Genomic DNA, 13,988 nt, shown 5'->3' with positions numbered 1-13,988 from the left:
TTTTTACTTTGTGGCAGTAAGGTATAAAAAGTTAACACTGTTTCTGTTTACATTTCCTTTGTCTTGTGAGATATTAGTTGGAAGAAGGCATGATGTTTAACAAAAACAAACCAAACATACATCAATGTTGCTGGGATTGAAACTGATACTGGAGTTTCCATGTGACCTCTAGAATCCTTGGGAAAAATCCTAGAGTGATGTGGAGCAGATATCAGCAAGCTCGAGCCCAAGGATCAGATCCAGCCAGCTGCTGGTTTCTGCAATTTTCATCTTACTGACACGGCCTCCATGTTGGTTGAGTATTGTCTGTGACTCTTTTCTGCTGCAATGACAGAATGAACTTGTGACAGGGACTCCCAAAGTCTGAAATGCTTTACTATATGGCCACTTAACAGAGGAAAAAGAAATTGCTGCAAATCCTAATTCAGAAAAAAACTTATCTTGATGTTGAAAATAGATTTTGTTCTTTTTTTCTGCCTTTTTTAACTGCTTTTTTCTTTTTTTTTTTGCCTTTTTTGTAACTCACCATGAGTTACAATTACAAACTTATGAGCTTTCAAGATTGCATTTTGCTTACATCCCTTCACCAGTGCCCAGTCCCCTCCACCAGTGTTCCCAGTAACCTCCCACCCTCCTACCCCACCCCCCGCCCCACCCCAACACTATGGCAGGGCATTCCCTTTTGATTTCTCTCTCCTTTTGGGTGCTGTGGTTTGCAACAAAGGTACTGTGTGGCCGTCGTGTTTGGTCTATATCCTATTTTCAGTGCACAATAGATTTTATTCTTAACCAGTAATTGGAGATCAAGGTAACTTAAAAACTGGCAAAAATTAAAATTCAGGAACTTAAAGCATTTGGATTGTTTAAAGTTAGAGATGTCCAAGACACAGTATAAATGTTTGAAGATAGTCTTATTTGCAAAGGACCTACTATCTGTTATGAGTAGAATGAGAAAGCAAATAAAAAGGGGATCTCCAAGGATATACAATGCATTGGTTGAACTCCACAAGAAGAAAACTGCTGACCTGATCAAAAATAGGGTGATGAAATGAACAGAAACTTTCCCAAAGAAGAAATCCGAATGGCTGAGAGGCACATGAGAAAATGTTCAACATCACTAATCATCAGGAAGATGCAGATCAAAACAAGGTTTTGATGAGATATCTCATCAAAATGATGATCATCTCATCAAAATGAGATATCATCTCACACCACAGAGACTGGCCCATATCCCCCCCCCAAAAAAAAGCAACCGGTGTTGGCGTGGATATGGGGAGAAAGGGACTCTCCTTCACTGCTGGTGGAAATGCCAGCTGGTTCAGCCCTTTTGGAAAACAATATGGAAGATTCTCAAAAAATTAGAAATTGAGCTTCCATTTGTCCCAGCAACACCACTCCTGGGTATATATCCCATAGAGGCAAAAAGGTATAGTAGAAATGACATCTGCATTTCTATGTTCATTGCAGCACTGTTTACAATAGCCACAATCTGGAAAAAACCAGAGTGCCCCCAAACAGATGACTGGTTAAAGAAACCCTCGTACATCTACACAATGGAATACTATGCAGCTGTTAGAAAGGATGAAGTCATGAAATTTGCATATAAGTGGATCAACATGGAAAGTTGAGTGAAATGAGTCAACATGATTGTTGAGTGAAATGAGTCAGAAAGAAAGAGACAGACATAGAATGATTGCACTCATATGTGGAATATAAAGTAGCTGAGAGGTACAAGCTTGCAATGATGCAATTTCTGGCAGATATTTCTCTGGACTTGGTTACTAAAATTCTAAAATACAGAAATCCAAAACCGTGCAGCTGCTAGTGCGGCCGCTGGACCTCATATCTCTTCATTCTCAGCAATGGAAAACAAATTATCAAATGCTTCCTTTTCAGCAGGTCCGACTTTGGGGGGAGAAACCTCAAACAATAATAGTGAGTTTTTCTGTTGAAATATTGAATGTAATCAAAGAAAAGTGAAAGTAAAGTGAAATTTATCAGTTACACAGGCGGGTTGGGGGTCTGGGGAGGCAGGGGCTTGGGGGGGAGGTTTACTGTAATTCTTGGTGGTGGAATTTGTGCACTGGTGAAGGGATGGGTATTCTAGCATTGTATAACTGAGACTTAAACCTGAAAGCTTTGTAACTTTCCACATGGTGATTCAATAAAAGAATAAATTTAAAAAAAGAAATAACCAACTGAAAAATATATACCGAAAATATTTAATATAGGTCAATATGTAAAGGTAAATGTGGGAAATATGTGAAAGGAGGAGTAAATTAAGAAAATACTATATGAGACAATAAAAAGGGGGGATCTCTATGCCCCCAATTCACACTAAAGTTTTATTTTATTTATATTATTTTTGAACTGGAGCGATAGCACAGCAGGTAGGACGTTTGCCTTGTACATGGCCCATCTGGGTTCAATTCCTCTCTCCCTCTTGGAGAACCCGGCAAGCTACCTACAGCATCCCGTCCACACGGCAGAGCCTGGCAAGCTACCCATGGTGTATTTGATATGCCAAAAACAGTAACAACAAGTCTCACAATGGAGACATTACTGATGCCCTCTCGAGCAAATCCATGAACAACAGGACGACAGTGCTACAGTGCTATATTATTTTTAAAACTTGTTCACATTATTTTGTTACATTTAATATTCCAACACAAGTCCTACCACCATTACACCTTCCCACCATCATATTTCGAATGTTTCTACCCCAACCCCCAACTCATTTCCCAAAGCGGGACCTAAACAATTTATCTTTTATTGCTTGTTATGAATAATCCATTAAAAATGATCCAAGAAATTTTCCTTAGAGGAAAATGTGCATAGATTGTTACATCTCATCCTGGGGCCAGTAAACATATATTGAAATTTTAGTCTTGGTGATATTTTGAGGTAGGGCTACCCCTTCACCCCTCCCTCCCTTTTTATATTTCTTCTTTTTCTCCCTTTCTTCCTTTCTCTATCCCTCTTTCCCTCCTTTCTTTCCTTCCGACAATATACTCTTCTTCCTCCCTTTCGTCTTCCATCTGTCCCATCCATATTCCTCCCTACCCTGTTTGTTTATAATTTAGTAAGTTTATAATTTCTTCTTTGAAAATTTTATAATTTCTTCTTACAAAAGAAATGTTAAGAACCTACCATTATCCATGATCTTTGTTTCTAATTTTACCTAAGTTGGTGGAGGATACAATAATAAAAATTAATGCCTAAATTAATGCCAAAATCCTACCTCCAGTACAACAAAAGTGATGAAAGAGGGAGCTTGGACAGCAGGCTCATAAGAGAATGGATTTGGAACATTTGGTTTATGCTCTGTTAGTATTTTAATTAATGTAATATTTAATTAAAAAGTTGCAAGATCACTAAACAAAGGATTTTGTTTGGCTTTCCCTGGATAATATTGGTTTCTAGGAAACAGTAATTTGAAATTTATGGGATCCCTTTTCACATAAGTATGGGAGTTAAATTCATATTCAGATGAGAAAAAAATAGTCCCTGATGGTAACTCATTATCTGTGCAGTTAACAAAGAACAATGGACAAATCCTAGAACATCTTCCTTTGTCATGTCATATTTATAACACATCCTGCTCATAAATCATTATTCACAAGGCAAAGTCTGAAGCTTATATTTTTAATTTTTAAAAATTTTTGTACTCTCATTCTTTATGACTGCTTCTTTTTCCCCTTAACACCAAGCCTAATGGGAACTTACTTGTGGGTCAAGAGTAAAAAGAGACTGTGTGAAATTATAGATGATAAGTTCTTAGCATGTTTGCACTTTTAGGAAGAAGATGAGGATGTTTCTTCACATTTCACAGGGTTTTTGTGTCCTAATTAAAGTTTACTTTAAAGAATATATGGATAGGCATATAGATTGTTGTAGGGGTGCTCTGAGCTCTTCTTAGAGGTTGTACCACATCCTGGACAGTCCACATATACAATTTTTAATGGTGTTGGTAAGTGTGTATGATCCATTTGCCTCACAACTCAATGAATCTGTGAGTTGGTGAGGCTCTATTTGACCTTGCTGAGTGCTTATCCAGAGGCATTGAGATGTGAGCTCTCAGCACAGTTTACAGGAGAGGAGATGAGAAATGGACCTAACTTTTTGGGTGCCCCCTCATCTGAGAACAATCACTTCCCCTGACTAAGGTCCATGGATTCACATCTATTCATTAGTCCGGAACATTCCCACCAGAATGCTAATAGCTAAAATGATATTTATTATATTGACTGAGACACTGGTGAGAGGAAAGAGTTTTTAAAATTTCTTATTTTGTCTCCAGAGACAAACAGCAGTAGTCTATGTAGAGAATTTAGGTACTACATACCAAGTCTAATGTAAAGACATAGGGTCTCTTTTGGTGTGTGTGTGAGAGAAGTCACCATCATCATCTGCAGCAGCAGCAGCAGCAGCCCATTGATTGTTGATTTTCTCGAGTGGTCTCAGTAATAGTTGAAAAAATATGTGTTCTTTTAAGTTTCACTTACAAGATTCCATTCTTGATGAAAGAAGTAAATCCTTCCCAAGAAAGAGTATTCCGCTATTTCCCAGGTGCTTTGTGGTTATTAACCCCATCCTGGCACTAATTGGCCCCAGGGGACGGACTCAGATGTGAAATTATGAGTCTTTACTTATTCCTGTGAATTGGTGAGGCCATTTGGCCTACCTGTGTGCTTACCAAAAGGCATTGAGGTGTGAGCTACCAGCACAGGTTTTAGTTGGACATCATCCAGTTGAATCACAGTCCCCAAATGTAAAATGCAAATCCAAATGTAAAATCCTGGACACGATCTTTTACCCAGTGAGTTGGTTTTCCCATCTAGTAAATCGGATGCCCGATACCAGAAACCTCCCAGTTTCCTGATTTATAAAAGATAATTGGGGGAAGGGTGGTGGGAGGGAAACTGGGGACATTGCTGGTGGGAAATGTACATTGGTGAAGGGATGGATTTTGGAACACTGTGTGACTGAAACCCAACCATTAACAGCTTTATAACTCTGTATCTCATGGTGATTCAATTTAAAAAAGATGACACTGTGTGGAGAGTTTAGAGCAACATACACCACATAGGAATTCTTGCATGTTGTTTATTGTTGATATACACATATATGTATTCTTCTTATTCTTACCCCAGCTCCATGAGGCATCTCAAGAGTGGCTGGATTTTTTGTAGACCTCACATCTTAGGCTGAGGTATATAAATGATAGTGTCATCAATTCATAATATCTATGCCTCTTTGATATCATACCCATCATTGGAAAGGATTGTATGAAAGATCAGGCAATTAAAAACCCTCCTTTTCCTAGAAAGTCCTAATAGTCATGGTCTATCATATCCATTACACCTAATGGTGGTGCTATAAATTTTGGTTATTAGCATGCCGTAGTGGTCCAAGCGGGAGGACAGCACTGCTCTATGCCCACAGACACCTGAATCTATAGCCGAAAGCCACATTACTGATAAATCAGGGCTCTTTTTCTGTTGTGCTGAGAAACACTCATACATCTGAGTCTATCAGTCTAGACTGTCTCTCACATTAATTAGACAATGATTCACGTTCCTTTCTAATTGAAGGAGGCCATGAGAAGAATAACTTTTGCTTATGCTGGACCACTAACCAGCTAGCTGATAGCACAGCGGGTTGGGCGTTTGCCTTGCACGCGGCCAGCAGCCAACCCGGGTTTGATTCCTCCGCCCCTCTCAGAGAGCCTGGCAAGCTACCAAGAGTATCCCGCCTGCATGGCAGCGCCTGGCAAGCTACCTGTGGCATATTCTATATGCCAAAAACAGTAACAACAAGTCTCACAATGAAGACATTGCTCATGCCCGCTCGAGCAAATTGATGAACAATGGGATGACAGACAGTGCTATTATAAACTTATACCTTATCAAATCTCAAATAAACATCTCTTTATCCTTTCCGTAGGTGCCTTGAGAGAGATTGCCCCAAAGAAGTCAAAGGTTTATGGCAACTTAACTCACACACAAGTTTCCTTTAAACACTATGGGCTCAAAACCTAATCTCATGACACCTGGTTCATCTGTTTTTAGAACCCCAAGATGCTCGTGACTCCCTAGGCAGCTCTTTTTCTTTTAGACACCTGTATGTCCAACCTGCTGCTTCATGTTACCCCGTGTAATCTGTTACCCGGCTCACGTGACCTTGGAGCCTTCTTTCTTTACTCGTTGCCTCCTCTCGCTACCAGCAACCACTATTGGGCCATTAGGGTGAAGTACATCTGGGAATGGGGACTAAGTTTTCATACTGATCATACCTGCTTCACAAATCAGTTTTGTCAGTTTATTACTTATTCCCACTTTTCCTCCTTCCTCTCCTTCTTCTCAATTTCCTTATACTCTCTTTTCCTCCCTTTATTCGTGGCCTTTTGTTTTCCTCTTTTAACATTTTTAACAATCTAATTTTTTGTTTTTTAATTGAAGAAACACAGGTTTCTAATCATGTAAATGTTTATATTTTAGGGGTCCAACAACACCGCCATGAAAGTGTTCATATTTCTCTGCAAAGACCCTTTCTGTTCACTCCCCACTTTTTTGGTTTTGAAACATGGTGCATGTCTTACAGTTCTCTGCATCCTACATATCTGCTTAGTTTTATCTTCTCCCCACTTCTTTCTCAAGACTCAAAATGTGTTCATTTGAAATTCAGCCCTTCTTCATGTATTCCCTCTTTCTTTAGTTCCTCCTTTGTTTTTCTTTGCTCACATCTAAGTGCCAGATGTTTTCATAGAACTCTTTCATAAGAATTTTGATAACATAACATCACAGAGGCTGGTTTGTGCCTATATATTGCTTCCTAATAGTCTATCCATTCTCAGTTCTTTCTCATAACAGAAACTGTGAGCTTTAGCTAAACTCATTACCATCTGGTCATAAGACTGCTTCCAGTAGATACTGAGCTGCAATGTAGGGCATCTGCTTTGCATGTGTGAATCTTTAGGTTTGATTCCAGGCACTACTTATAAAAAATAAATAAATAAATAAGCAAATAAAACCTAAACCAAACAAAACACAACCCAAATAGCAATAATAACAACTATTATAAAAACTGCTTCCTGTTATGATAAGCAAAATAAGTCAGGATAAAGACAAATAAGTGATAATCTCATGCATAAGTAGTATGTAAGTAAAATAAGAGCCCAGACAACGTCCAATGGATACACGTCCTAAAACTCTGATGACAGAAATGAGGTTACCTAAAAGGAATGGGAATGGAAGAAAAGTGTCATTTGGATTGTTGGAAGGGTATGGGCAAAAATTAAAACAAAGCAGCAGAGTACCTCCTTCTTTAGCAATCCCTAATAGTGAAGTAATTAAACTGGGATTTGGGTAGAAGTATTGCGTGTATTTGTGTAAAATCTCCTGCACACCCCCCAAAGGAGAAAAAGTATTTTTCCATTCCTTTCTTGAATTTGCTCAGAGAATGCTAAGATGATAGAATGACACACTTTTTTTTTGCCTTGAATGAGACTTTATTTAAACATCATGATTTACAAAGTTTCTCACAGAACAATTGTTTTAAGTATTCAATATTTCAACACCAATCCCACAACCAATGTGCCCTTCCTTCCACCTATGTCCCTAGTTTTACACCACCCCTTAAACCTGCTCCCTTAGTATGTTCAAAATAATTTATTTTATATTGCTTATTAAAATACATATCTCATTATGGTGTGGTTAAAGTCATGGCCTGAAGAATTTTTATGTTTTTTTATTTATTGCTGTTAGATGCTGGAGCAATAGCACAAGTGGGTATGGCATTTGCCTTGCACGCGGCAGACCTGGGTTCAATTCCTCTGTCCCTCTCTGTCCATCTCAGACAGTCCGCAAGCTACCAAGAGTATCCCGCCTGCACGGCAGAGCCTGGCAAGCTACCTGTGGTGTATTCGATATGCCAAAAACAGTAACAAGTCTCACAAATGGAGACATTACTCCACTGATGCCTACTCGAGCAAATCAATGAACAATGGGACAACAGTGCTACAGACAGTGCTGTTAGGTGCAAGTTGAGCCTTCTGTGTTACTGTTTTCACTCATTGAGCTTAGTGGGTTTCTATTCAATTTTTCAATATAATTTTCTGTGCTTCCACTGAGCCATCAGCTCTGAGAAGTTTGGATGTGTCATATGGCCACATGCTTCAGGAGTTTGGCAGCCGGGACGATCAGCCTGTGTCTCTGGCATCTCCATGAGATCAATCGTAAGTCTGGCCATTCCTCTGACAGTGGCAGGAGCCAGATGTGGGTGTGTGGAGTGCTGAGCCTTTGGCAGGGTGGGGGCACTCCCTCTGCCCCATTCTCTGCTAAGGCTCCAAAGATCTGGGCCTACTGACAACTGTTCTACCTGGAATAACTCAGATGCCAATATCTCTTCCAGCTCAGCCCTGAAGCTACTAGAAACAATCTATTTTCTAAGTTTTAATGAAGGAAGTTGCATTGAATGTGAATTCTTTACTCTCCAGCGGTGAGACAGAGGTGTTCTGATGGGACACAAATATAGGTGCTATTTAGAACCCTCTGCCCTAAGTGAAATCTCTGATGCAGAACTATGAGGAGTCAGATACCTTCTAGAAGACAGAGTGGGTGGAGCGCTTCAACATTAATGTCAATCTTATAAAATACACAAACAAACATGGTGCTGAGCAAGGCAATGAGGCCTTGTATTCCTGTAATGTGCTCCCAGGGAAGTCACAGACAGTTTCATAGTTCATATGACAAAACATCACCCAAACTTGAGGTGTTCACACTAACTACAGTGCACTTTTAAGAGCGATCAAATACAAAACCAATATCAAAATACAGAATATGTAATCTGAAATCATAATCAAAGATGGAAAATAGGTTGAATTATAAAGCATGTTCACTTCTCTTTTTTCAAATATTTTATGACTTTTTCAAACAGGAATCTGCTAAGACTGGGGCTAAGGCACGTGCTTGCAGAGGCCTCTAATTAGATCCCTGGCACTTTGAGCATTGCTGGCTATAGACCTCAGCACTGCCAGGGCGGTCTTGCTGATTCCCGAGCACCATATCCTTGGTGGTTCTGAGCATCCTCAGATCCTCACATGAAACTGTAGGCCTGGTTGACTACTCACTGGTTGGAGAGTCTCAGGGTACCATGACTACCACTTGGAAGGGCTCTCTTCCCCAAAGAGCACTTTTTTCCCTGATAAGGATAATATCATTATATGTACAAAGTACAAAAGAGAATGAGGAGAAATAACACAGATGCTATAAAATATAAAAAACTATTCTTAGTACAAGGCATCCATTTCTCCCAGACGTGTTGTGCTTTTGCTCTAAGCTCCATGAAAGCAGAAATTTTTATTAATTGCTGCCTCCTACCATGACTAAAGGAATGTCTGATTCATTGCTGGCATCCAAAGTCATTGATTTTTAATTAATAATTTTGTATTTTACATGTTTCCTTTTATGTTTAACATATTGCAGACTTTTTGCAAGTCAGTAAATAAAAAGTTGCCACATAACTTTAAGATGGCCATATTTTATTGGATAAGACACTAGTGAATGTCTTATCTCCTTAGAACATATTTCTTTTCCTAGAGTTTCTTATCAAAACTTTAAAAACTCTAGCCAGTATCATTAGATTGCTCTCCAGAAAGCATGCATAAATCTTCACTCCTATTATGTCTATAAAAAGGGCTCATGTCCTTGCTTACCAATCACTAACCTAATTGGTGACAATATCTTTGCCAATTTCATAGGTAAAAATAATGTCAGTTATTTGCTTGCATAAATGCCAGTCTATATGCTTGCATGCATTATTTGTGAACTTGAATATGTTTTCATGTATGTGTCAATTTTTAATAGTCTAAAGTTATATTTTGTTTCATTTATACTTCCTAATGTTGAACTGTCTCTGTTTTGGTCATTGATCAGACTAATTACTGCATTGGCTTTTCAAATAATCAATTCTTATGTTTAATAGTACATTTTTCTTTTCTACAATATAGTTTAGTTTTGTGACTTCCCTTCTTTTGTTTCTTTATTTTTTATTATTAATTTTTTAAAAATTTTATTGAATCACTGTGAGATAGTTACAAGCTTTCATGTTTAGGTTACAATCACACAATGATCAAACACCCATCCCTCCACCAGTGCACTTTCCCCACCACCAATATCCCTGGTATAACCCCCCTTTCCCACCCTCCCCCTGCCTCCATGGCAGACAATATTCCCCATACTCTCTTTCTACTTGTGAGCATTATGGTTTGCAACACAGACACTGAGAAATCATCATGTTTGGTCCATTTTCTACTTTCGGCACACATCTCCCATCCTGACTGATTTCTCCAGCCATCATTGTTTCTTTATTTTATAGTCTTCTATCTTTACATAGAAATATAGATGATATAGATATAGATATAGATACAGATACAGATACAGATACAGAGATAGAGATAGAGATAGAGATAGAGATAGAGATAGAGATAGAGATAGAGATAGAGATAGAGATAGAGAAATATAGACTTATATGGGAGTGAGTGTTGGACCACATCTGGTAGCACTCCACTCATAAGCTACTTTGGTTCTGTGTTCAGGAGTCATTCCTGTTAGTTCTTGGGGAACCATTCCATTCATAGCGAGGGATCTAACCAGTCTTGACAATATACAAGGCAAGCACCTTAACCCTTGTATTATATCTCTGATCCTTTCTATATTCTTAGTTAAATGTGTATTTACTATTTTCATACTTTTATTTTAATAACTAATGTTTGTGACTTTTTATCTTATTAATTTTTGCTGTATTCTAGAGAGTTTGGGGTGACATTTTTTCAGTTTGATTTCTGTATATTTCCCATATTTTAATTTTATATTATATTTGTAATTAGACATATTGTAGATTTCTCCCCATTTTTTGTTGTTGGCAGTGTTTGCTCTTTTATGTGTTTTGAGTCTGTTGCTTGTGATTAAAGACTGTATCCTGTAAATATTTTATTTTATGGAACTTTTTAAAAGTCATTTTGGAAAATTTTGTGATGTTTTTGTGGGTTCACTAAAAGATATTATTTATAGTGAGACATAAGAGAGACATTTATCTATTTGATTAAATTGCTAAAAGCAGAGGTTTCCCACTTTCAGAGCACAGTAAGATTCAAACTTCTAGTTTTCAAATTCACTTCTACCTTATTAATTTGTGTACTATATTAACTGCTAAGGATTAAAGAAGTATATTAAGTAATATCTGTATTATTACATTTCTTGAGCTTCTCCTTGTGTCCTCAGAAGTTCATACTTTGCATATTTTGGTGGTCATTTAACTTCTGTGTTTTTGGTAATTTAGGTCTTGCTTTGTGCTCTATCTGGAGCTAGAAAAATACACATAAATTCTTGTTATGAGAGAGTCATCCTTATAAATGAGAAAACTGGGGATTGGAAAGTTCAAGGAACTTGTAAACCACATGGCAATGAGTTGAAGAGGTACCTGGTCTCAAGTTCATGATGTTAACCAATAGCTGCCATTACTTTTTGATAGGTTGGACCAGTCAGCATTCCCACTGACAATAAATGAGAGTCCCTTTATTCCTACATCTTTGTCTGCACTGGTTGTTCTTGTTCTCTTTGGTGTGTGCCAGACTCTGTGGTGTGTGAGATGGTATCTCATTGCTGTTTTGATTTTCTTCTCCTTGATGATTAGTGATGTGGAGCAATTTTTATGTGCTACATTTAATTTAATTTTTTGAATTGAGATACTGTGATTTATTATGGTGCTATTGGTGATTTCTCATGTACATGATTCCAAAACCATAACCATCACAGATGCATACCTACTGCCCTCTCGCAACACCTGTTCCTTTCAACACCTTGACCCCCCACCAACTAACTCAATTGCATAGAATAGAATAGTTCTTCCATTGTGTTACATTTGGACCTCCTACTGTCTTACTGTGGGCCGCATATAAGTGAGATATTCTGTGTCTATCCCTTTCTTTATGACAGATTTCCCTCAGCTTTATATTCTCTCATTCCATCCATGTTACTATAAATAAGATAATATTATTCTTTCTTAAGGTTGAATAATATTCTATTGTATATTGACTACAGAAGTGTCCTCCACAATATGAACACAGTGGCAAAGACAACAAAACCAAAAATAGACACTAGATCCATATCAAATTAAAAATCTTCGGCATAGCAAAATAAATTCAAACTATAATAAAAATAATAAGTTTTTCTTTTTCTTTTTTCTTTCTTTTCCTTTTTTTTGCTTTTTGGATCACACACAGCGATGCTCAGGGATTACTCCTGGTTTTGCACTCAGGAATTACTCCTGGTGGTGCTTATGAGACCATATGGGATGCTGGGGATAGAACCTGGGTCGGCCTCGTGCAAGGTAAACGCCCTATCTGTTGTACTATTACTCTGGCCCCCTCTTTTTCATTTTTAAAATAACTATTTTTCTGCCTAGATACTTGCAGAATTCTTTGACATTTAAATTTAAAAATTCTACTGAATATTCAAACACTTACTGATGTTTATTTTTCTCTATGAGCAGACTCAGATCTTCCTTAGTTGTAGTAATGCCTCCTTATGAGCAGATTCCAATCTTTCTTAATTGAATAACTGCTTTATTTAAATAGGAATTAATGTATTTTTAATAATCAACAACTACTCATTTGTCATTTAAATGTTGAATGTGCTACATTGTTATAACATTTACTTCACACTTAAAATATATGTATAATGCCTTTAATGCCATGTCTACTCCTTTAGAAATTTTACATCTATTTGGTATTATATACTGTGTGTTACTTTCTAATGACAGTGATTCTGTTTCTTTCTTTGATGGATACAATTCTGCTCTATAAAAGTACCGCTTTCTATTCAGTTTGTTTCTAAGTGCTGCTAAATTTCTGTTCACAAAATTGTTATAGACTCTTTATCTATTTTGTTTATATCACTAATGTGTATTTAATTTTTTAGAAAAGTCAATAAAATTGCCATTTTTTGTCCTCAATTTAAATTCTCCTAAATTTTTTTCTGAAATTATTCCAATTTTTTTCTCCTCCAATTATGCTCATTCTCACACAATTTATACTAGGTTTATTTATTTGGAATAAGGAATACAGGGAGTTATCACTTTATTTAAGGAATATGCTTAATAGTCTTCTAAAAAACATTTTTCTTTTATGCTTTTTCTTGTTCATTTTTAAGAAGGTGGGTTGAATGTTTTCTTGCTAGCCAGGAAATGTTTACCTTATATATGTGAACTCTTCATTTAAAACATGCAGTTTGGGGTTAGATAACGACAATTTTTCAGCTTCTCAAGAAAGCAGGCACTAACTGTTGTTGCTTGGTGCTAATGGATGAGTCTGATTTTGCTGCAACCCCTCCACTGAGCAACAGCATCCTGAAGAGAGAGTGGTACTCTTCAGAGATCTCCGTTTCCTCCCCATGGTGTGAACATGCACTTTTATGTAGTTTGTGTTTCATAGAAATTCTGCAGCTAGTAAATGTTTGATATGCTGTCACTACAGACATGTTCTTTTCTCCTTTTCATCTACCCATTTTGCTTTGAAGTCTTCATTGAAACAGTTGCTGCTAAGATATTATCTATTTGGCTTCAGTCATCTACTGGATTAGGGAAAAAGATTGCTCCATGATCAATTTTTACAACTAGACCCATGTGGCCTCAAAGTACAGTGTAAAGGCTCTAGAAGCACTCTATAGAACTTACTCTGAAGTTTTCCCATGTCCCAGTGCTTCCATAGATCTGAGTTTTTAATGTTTACTTTCAATGACTCCACTCATTCTTTCTAGATGAAAACTTCTGATTTTCAGAATCTTCTTTATCTCTGGCTTTAACAGTTTTAAACTTCACTGATCATATCTGATCATTCAAATCATGGCACTCTTTCTATGGTTAATATGAATAACGCTATTTACTGTTTTTGCTTCTTTAGATTAATTTTCATTCAGTATGAAAAGAAT

Source organism: Sorex araneus, chromosome 4 (assembly GCF_027595985.1).
Source record: "Sorex araneus isolate mSorAra2 chromosome 4, mSorAra2.pri, whole genome shotgun sequence".
NCBI classification, from domain to species: domain Eukaryota; kingdom Metazoa; phylum Chordata; class Mammalia; order Eulipotyphla; family Soricidae; genus Sorex; species Sorex araneus.
Note: the sequence above shows the minus strand (reverse complement) of the source record.